Consider the following 9,408-nt stretch of genomic DNA (forward strand, 5'->3'; position numbering starts at 1 on the left):
GTATTATTTCCAGGTCTTATTGCTGCTTGAAAGAATTCTCTTTGCTTTTGTTTTTCATCTTTTAATTTCTGCAGGACAATCTGTCATGCCTGTCCCTCTAATTTAAAATATCTGTGATCCTTATGAGCGTCAAATGCTGATGAGCATTGAATTTCTTTAATGTTGATATTGCAGCATCACAATGCAAGCAAATCATCTTGTCTTTAGCAGAAACAAGGTAATATTGCAGTTCCCAATCCTCATTAAGAAAATCTGTTTTCTTCCTTAAGCATTCTCTTGATCTTCTTTGACACGATGGGCTGTTAAGCAGACAGAATTAAAAAATACTGTTGAGCTGTGCGATTATTCACAAACTCCACTTCAACAGAAACACAGTACACATAATCGAAAGCTGATAACAGACTGGAATACTTGACCCTCATAAACTCTGAGAAACCATCTTCATGCAGTAGCAGTACCAGTCAGGTGGGGGAAGTTAGAACTAAATCTTGAGCATAGCAACCGTCAATTTAGCCCTTATGGCTTACTAATGTTCTAATTGTGCCAGTCAACCAGGGAGAATTATTTTGTTCAAATTTATTTTATTCTTTGGTATTTTAAATACATTCATTTTACAAATAAAATAAAAATATAAAAGATGAACAAAATGTATTAATAAAAATAAAAGGATTTGTTCTGTAAAATTTGGATTCAGTCAAAAGGCTGCACTTAAAGACCTAGAAGGCCACAGGTTTCCCACCCCTGGATTAGCCCTTAGAAAATAACTAGAATATCAGTAGCTTTCTTTCATAGATCGCAAAATCGAGAGTCACATGGAAGAAATGAATGGTGGGATATCACAGTATTTCTTACAATACATAAGTTGTTTTCATTTGAAGGTAAGAGTGGGAAGAAATGATCATCAATTGGCGAGGAAAGGTGATAACATGTCTTTTTTGGTGTGTATATTAAAGCTTATGAACAAAACTGCTAGGTATAAGAATTTACACAACACACAGTTAATAAATATCAAAAAAGATGATTACCTGTCTTGTTTCCCTTTGATTAAGTTTATATTCTATTTGAAGCTTATTATGTGGATGACACTGAGTTAGGCGCTTAACGTACAAAGATAAACAAGAGAAGCAAGCATAACAACACTTTATCTTGAAACAGTCTTAACTTACTCTGAGTCCCAGCTCTACTTATTATTAACCTTGAGCAAATAGCTTAACCCCCTTGACTTTCAGCTTTGTTTACCTGCAAAAATTAGCGATATTATCTACTTTGTAAAGTTTTCTTTAAAGGATTGAATAAAATATCTTGTATGAAGTCACTTAACACAGTGCCAAGTATCCAAGAAATATTTGTCTATCCTAGATCTGGAGCCAGGAGCCTTAACCTTAGGGAACTCATAATCCAATAGGAACATGTGTATTAACTTATAAATGCTGAAGGACAGACATATACTGAGTATTTGAGAGCCGATAGGCAAGCCTATGTTTCTGATGGAGGAGGATTAAATGATGGATAATTGATGAAGGAGTATTGGGTAGGGAAAGAGACTAGGGAATTCCTGGCAGTGAACACAGCATGTAAATGAGCTGGAGATGGAAATATCTGGGACACATTCAACACCAATGGAATACAACCAATATGCTGGGACAGGGCGTAGACTACTTAAACATAGCACAACTATTTTCTCAAAAATTTGAAATTTTTAGATTAATAGAGAGTACAAAGAATCATGATTTCAATCATTTTATTTATGCTGATTTCATTTATTCTCTCCACAAATAACTTCTATGTGCCAAGCACTGTACTAGGCACTGGATATCCAGTGGTGAGCAAAAGAAGACAGTCCTTGTCCTCATGGAACTTACAATACTGAGAGACAAAGAGATCAATGACATAGATAAGTGCTGATAAAATGCAAAGTGCCGTGAAGGAAATGAAGATGCTGCTATAACATCCTTGGAAGAAGAGCAAAAGGATTTAGATAAAAGATGTGTAAATACCTTCCTAAGTAAATGATGTGTTTCAGCTGAGTCCTGAAGGGAGCGAAGGAGTCAGCTTCATTAAACCAAGGAAGAGAATTCCAAGCAGAGACCAGCAGGAAAGATCTGGAGCCAGAAGCACAAGTTGGTCCTAGAATGCATAGGCCATGTTGTTGAGAACTTCAGCACAATGCCTGGAATATGCTATTAATACATGCTCAACATTTGTTGACTAAATGTGTGAATGAATGAATATATTTTTTAAAAAACTGATTAGTTAACAAAGGTATTGAGCAGGAGAATGACATCTATCAACATGTTAGAAAAAGCAATTGTATAGCCATCTGGCAAATGGATTGGCAGGTAGGAGGATATTAGCAAGTGATAACTAGTTAAGATACCTTTAAACAAGGTTAGAAAGGCTGAGATTATAGCCTAGGACAGTGGTGGTGAGAGAGAGGGAATGGAGTGGTTTTATGGGAATGACGAGTAGCTTGATATTCTGATTAATAAAAGACTAGCTTGGCCATGATGGTAGTGGTCGATCATGGAGGGCTTGTGTGTATTGCCTCAGGCCGTGAACTTGTGGAAAATGGAAAGCTTTGAAGATTTTTAAGCAGGAGAGTAACTGGTTGCAATTGCATTTTAGATAGACCATTCTCGGGACAGTAAGGAAAATGAATTTGGAAGCTCCTAGGATGAAAGGAAGGTAGGAGGCTATTGTAATATTCCTGTGAGAAATAATGAAGAAGCAAGATTAGTGGGAAGTAAACAAAGGTAGGAGGCTATTGTAATACTCCAGGAGAGAGGAACAATGAGTAAATGAAAGAAGGCAGTCATATCAGAAAAAAGGAGATTGATTCATGAGACTTAGGAAGTAGAATATTCATTTAGTGATTAACTGGATGTGCAGAGGAGAGAGAGTAGGAGGAATTCGGGTGATTCACAAGCATCTGACTGGGGTGATTGTGCCATTAAATGGACAAGAAAACCAGGAGGAATAGTAGTTCAGGACAGGAAAAGGTTATGGGGTGAGGATGAGACATATATAGTTGGAAAAGCCTGTGTACATTCAAGAGGAGATGTTCAGTAAGCATTTGTTTATTCAAGTTTCTATCCCAGACATGAGGTCAAGACTGCAAAAATAAATAGATAGCTAGATAGATAGACAGACAGATAGATATAGAGTCATCTTTGGGAGTTGCTTAAACCAAGTGAGTAACCCAGAAAGACCTGTTGAATGAGAAGAGCAGTGGGTAAGAACAGAAATTGGAGAAGCAATAGTTTGAGAGGCAAAGAAAAATGCCCATGTATGCCAGTAAGAAGGAATGAGAAAAGAAATAGCAGGATGACCAGGAGAGATGATTTTTATTATAGACAAGGCAGTTAAGAGTTTTTATAAGAAAAAATTGGACAACACTGTCAAATGCTACAAAGTGGTCAGGTAAGAATAGGGCTGAAGACAAGCCATACATTTTGGCAAAAATAGGGACTAAACATGTTGAAGATTATGGCTAGAGTAGGATACCAAAATTGAAGATTTCTAACAGGGCAAGGTCCCTGGTGAGAGTATACCTACGTATGACCTACATATGAGTGGAGGTGAAGATCTGTGGAGACAAGAAGGCAGGGGACTGGAAAGGTCAGGAATTCAGATGGGTCACCCACATGACCACTGGAGCCACCGATATGTTGACAGGACATAAGGTGCAGAAAAAGACAAGCTTCAAAATCTTTTATGTTTGGGAAGTGAGCAGAAGACCAATTGGAGAATGTATACTAAAGACAATGAAGTTCTACACAGGGAAAAGGAAGCAGTTGAGTTTTGATCTCGTAAATTTGGGGATTTAAGAGATTATTGATTACCCTTTTTAACCTCAAAGTTCATGAGGTCCCCATGATATATATATAGGTTCAGACTGGCCAAAGAGGAACAAATGAAAGGCCGTAAATAGGAGACACAGAGCAGTCTAGGTGGAGATCAGAGAGAAGTCAAATGACTCTTGAGGCTTACATTTAGGGATATTGATAGAGGACTAATTAAGAGCCTAAACTTGCAAGACAGTAAGGATTAGTGAGGGCAAAAAATTAAAACATGGTCCATATCCTCATGGAATATATACTTTAATGAGAATAGATTTATCAAAAACTTAATACATGTAATAACACATGTAAAATTATACCATGATAAGGGGCAGGAAGGAGCCACACATGGAGTGGGAGACTGGTCTGCTTAGGGAGCACAGTCTTCCCGAGAAAGTAATGATTGTGCTGAGCTCTGAAGGAGCTGGTGGCCCAGGAAGAGCGGGGGTGGGAGGACAGTGCCTGCAAAGGCCTGCGGTAGGAGGCCCTGGAGCATGCCCTGTGGGGCAGGCATAGAGCACAGTGAGCGTGTGCCACAGACCAAAAGAGCTGGAGCTAATCATGCCAGGCCTTAGCGATCTGGAAAAATTAGGTCTTTATTTAAGGGCACGTTTTGTCCCTGTGACAAGAGTCCTCACACTTGCCTGGGGAGGTGTAAACACATCCGATTTGTACTGATAGATCAGTTGGTAAGCACAGAGAAAGAATTTATCCTTTGTTCCAATGAAGGCTACTGTGGTGCTCATAGTTGACTCCTTCAAAAGGATTATCACATCCTTCTGGGTGATCTTATGCAGTCGTCCCTCCATATCCATAGGTTCTGCAATCGCAGATTCAACCAACCATGGATTAAAAATATTCAAGCAATAAAATAAAAAAATAATTAATTAAAAATAACAATACAATAAAAAAACACAAATTTTAAAAAAGTATAACAATGTTTTACATAGCATTTATTTTGTATCAGGTAGTATAAGTAATCTAGTTTAAAGTATAGGGGATGATGTGTAGGTTATATGCAAATACTACACCATTGTATATAAGGGACTTGAGCATCCAAGGATTTTGGTGTCTTTGGGGATTCTGGAACCAATTCCCCCTCTCACTTCCCTCCAGATATCATGTATGTGTGAACAAAGCAGTTAAAACAGTTCTTTGTGTAGAGCCCACCCTTCCCCACTGTGCTTCCTGTCTCCCTCCCCTCTGTGGGTAAAACAGACTTTCTTGTTCTGGCAGTGGAGTGGAGAGTGAATTAGAAGATGACAGAGATGTGGCCTGGGGCAGTGGCTCATGCCTGTAATTCCAGCACTTTGGGAGGCCCAGGCGGGAGCCTCCCTTGAGGCCAGGATTTCAAGGCTGCAGTGAACTGTGATTGTGCCACTGCACTCCAGCCTGGGTGACAAAGCAAGACCCCATGTTAAAAAAAAAAAAAAAAAATAGATATCAGAGATGCTGGATGTCTTGTGATAGAATAGTTTCTGGAAAATTGTGTGCATAAAAATCAGATTGCTGTAGGTAAACAAGGAAGTGGAGGTGGTTAGCTAGAGAGGTACTTCTAAAAATGTCAAGAGAAAGGCAGGGAGAAAGATGAGAACGAAACTTGAGAGCAAATGAAGTTAAAGGAAACATAATTGTTCATATGATTTTTTGAAACAACTTTTTGAAGAAAAAAGTTCAAACATACACAAAAGTAGAAACAATAGTAAAATGAACCATAACAATTCACTCAGACCGAACAATGATCAATAGTCATATTGCTACTTTCACTACATTTATCCTTTCTCTTGCTCTTCTTTCTTGAGTGATGTTATGACAAATCCTGGACATCGTGAGATTTAATCTCCATATTCTTCCCTATGCTTCACTAAAAATACATATTTTTCATATATAAATATAATGCCATCATTATATCCAACAAAATTAACAGTAACTCCTTGATACCGAATCCGTATTCAAAATTCTTCTATTGTCTCAAAAAAATGTCATTTTACAATTGGCTTATTGGAAACATATTCCAAGTAGTATATTTAATTGTTATGTCTCTTTTAAGTTTCTTGAAATCTATAACAGCCAACACCCCTGCTATATGCCAGGCACTGTTCTGGGTGCTTGTGATACAACAAAGAATTTGCATACCAGACGTCAGAGAAACACCATAAACAAAACATATAAATAAATAAATAAAATTTCAAATAACAGTAGGTGCTTTGCAGAAAATAAAATGGAATGATATATAATAAAGCGATGGGGATAGGGCACTGAGTGGGGGGCTATTTTAACTAAGAGAGTAAGGTAAGGTATTTATAAAATGGCATCATTTCAGCTGAAACCACAAATGAGAGGGAGTAGCCATTTGAACATCTCAGGGAAAAGCATTACAAGGAGAAGGAAAAGCAAATGCAAAGCCTTTGAGGCACTGGAGTGCAATAAAACAGGGAAAGAGAGGAGGGCAAAGAGTTTAAAGGGGACAGCTAAAATGCCAGACCATGGAAGACCTTAAGGGCAGGGTAAAGAGTTTGGATTTACTTGTGGATTCCATGGAAGCCATTGAAGAATTTCATGGAAGGGAACGTATGACTTGATTTGTGCTTTAGATGGATAACTCTGGCTCCTGTGTAGAAAATAAATGGCGGGGTAGCCAGAGGAGAGGCAGGAGATATTTGCAGAAGTCCACGGAATATACGGTGATGGTTTGGACAAGGGCTGAATGAAGAGTCTTAAAGAGAGGAATCAGATGTGATTTCCAAGTTTTTGTTTTGAGCAACGAGATGGAAAATGATGCCATTTGCTGATCTAAAGAAAGCTGAGCATGACGAAGATGGCAGAGATGAGCTCAGTTGGTCTTTTGGGTCATATTAACGTTTAAGATGCCTCTTAGGCAGCCAAGTGGCAAAATTGAATAGAAAATTGGACACTAGAGACTGTGGTTCAAGGGAACTTCAGACTGGGAGTCTTCAACATGCAGGTAGTAGCATTTAAAGCTGAAATACTGGATCACCTAGGAGGTAGATAGAAGAGAACAGCAAAGAGGCGGTCCATGGGGAACTCCACCAATAGGTGGTCTGGTAGAGAAAAAGGAGCCAGCAAAGGAGATTAATAGGGATAGGCAGAAAACTGGGAGGAAAACTCGTCATTGAAGCCAGCAGAAGAAAGTGTTAAACAAACAGCAAGAAAAGGAGGAGTGGTCACCTGGATCAAATCACCATGTCAAGTAAGATGAGGACACAGAGGGAGAGTTTGCTTCATTTAGATCATTGTGAACTTCGGGTTTAAGCCTTTGTGATCTTAAATTAGCGCCATTTCAATGGTCTAGTGGAGACAAAATGCTGACTGAAGTGAGCCAAGGATAGAAGGAAATGAGGAAGTGGAGACAGCAGTATGGACAGCTCTTCTCAGGAGATTTGCTGTGAACAATGACATGGATTTGTAGGTGAGCTGGCTGACGTACCTTGCCCAGGTGTGCACAGAGATCGAGCCTGCAAATCCTCACTTTGAACCACAAATGTTCTGACAAGCTCTTAACCAAATATACTATGTTTTGACTTGTAACTAAAGAGCATTTTCTGAGTATTTACTTAACATTGTTTCTCTAATTTACAGAAAATGATATTAGTATAGTCATTTAGACAGTTGCCTGATGTTCAGACACTGCCAATTCCTAGTTAAGAGGTCTGGGAATGCCAGATAGCTGGGAGGGATCCAAAGAATGCTGAAGTGCGGCGCAGATCGTATCACGGAAGAGATTCGTGTCTCTCACAAGGAAGAACTGACTGTGCATTGTATACTTTTGGAGTCCAATTTCCAGCGGAGAAATAGTTGCTATTTTCCAACCACATACAATACCCTGTGGTAGAAATAGTAGAGCTAAAAGCAGTTTCATCATACTTCATGTGAAAGCTTCTGTATGACACACCAAGAAAACGATTTCTCTTTGGTTTATATTTAAGGTCAGCCAGTATACGTGATACAGGAAATGAATGTCACATGAAGGAGGACTCACTCAAAATAATAAAATACATTGCCATTTAGGTTTGGGGATGTGGTTCTTGATGTAAACCTTAAAAGTAGACTTTAAGATTGCACATAATTTTATTGATAACAAGAATTGAAAGGAAGAAGGGAAGGGAGGGAGGGAGCAAAGGAAAGAAATGCATAATTATTGATCAGCCAACACTATGCTATACTTTAAAATGCATTATCTTTTTCAGTTCTTGCAAACGGTCTTTTAAGGTTATTATCTACATTTTTCAAGATGGTAAAGTTGAGACTCAGAGGAGTTAGTTTCTTACAATTACATAGGTGAAATACAGAGCCAATGCATGGTCTAACCATATTCCAACTCCAACAATTAAATATAATACCATCATCCATGCTAGCAAAAACTTTGTCAATGGACTATGACATATCATGTTATTTCTTGCTCGTTTATTTTAAAGAAGAAAAATAATGGCATTATGTAGGAATTCTTAGTTGTGACTGCTTATCATGTGACATTCATGGGAGTATGACACATGAGGGAAGAAGTCCTTGTTCCCCTAGCTCAAAAGGAGTTTGCAATTCATTCACAAAGTCTTCCAGGAACACAGCAATAGAAACTAAGTGCAGTTTTGCTTCTCTATAAATAAAATAGACATTCTTAAGTGGTCACTTGTTTAGATTTTTCTAAATTCATAAAAAACTTTCCTGTGCACTCCTGGAATATTGGAAATCTCTAGCACAGAGCCCAGCACTAATGGGGAGGGATCAGTAAATATTCATAGAAACAAAGTGATTTCTGATTATGCATGTGTAGACCCTTTGGATTTTAAGAAGGAAAGAATATTTAAGGCCACTTTAGGCAATGCGAGGTTAAGAATTTACATAAATAGAGAGAAACAAAGAGCTGTAGGAGAGACCCAGCCAGTTCTGGGGACCAGCTTCTTCCTCCTCTCCTGTGAGTTTTACAGTCTTTGTCTTGAAGGCTCTGTGTGCTGTTTTGTTTTCCTTTCTCTATTAGACAATCCTCTTTGTAGTCTCTAGTCTTGTTTGTCAAGGAAGTCTGCCTAAGAGGCTCACCTACTCATTGTTATCTCTTTTGGGGAGAAATCTTTATTCCAAGCCACTTCTTTCTTGGTCCAAATTTGAGTTGGGTCTCCTCCACAATCCAATAAATAAGTGGTCAACAGTACTCAGAGAACAGTAGAGTGATGCTCTCCTGAAACCATAGAGAGACAACTTGAGCAGTAAGGGGAGCTGGCAAGGTGACCATGACCAATGCATTATTTCCTATGATCTCTAACCTAATTATCTGATTTAATTTGTATAAACAGCATGGAGTTTGGCTAACTCTCTGCCTGTGGCCTTTTCAATAAAAGTCTAACACTTTTTTCCCAGTCTTTGAAGAGAGAAGGAAATTATATGAAGTGTTGATTCAGAATTCTTTTAAAAATGAATATGATATTTGAAGTCCAGATGTGTTAGAATATTAGAAACAAAAGAAAAAAGTTTGAAAGTAAATTATTTCTCTGTATAGATTCAAAGAGTTGACACAAAACCAAATTAATGCTTACTTTATACAAAAAGTACTTTT

Source organism: Propithecus coquereli, unplaced genomic scaffold, assembly GCF_000956105.1.
Source record: "Propithecus coquereli isolate 6110/MARCELLA unplaced genomic scaffold, Pcoq_1.0 Scaffold2, whole genome shotgun sequence".
Classification (NCBI taxonomy): Eukaryota; Metazoa; Chordata; class Mammalia; order Primates; family Indriidae; genus Propithecus; species Propithecus coquereli.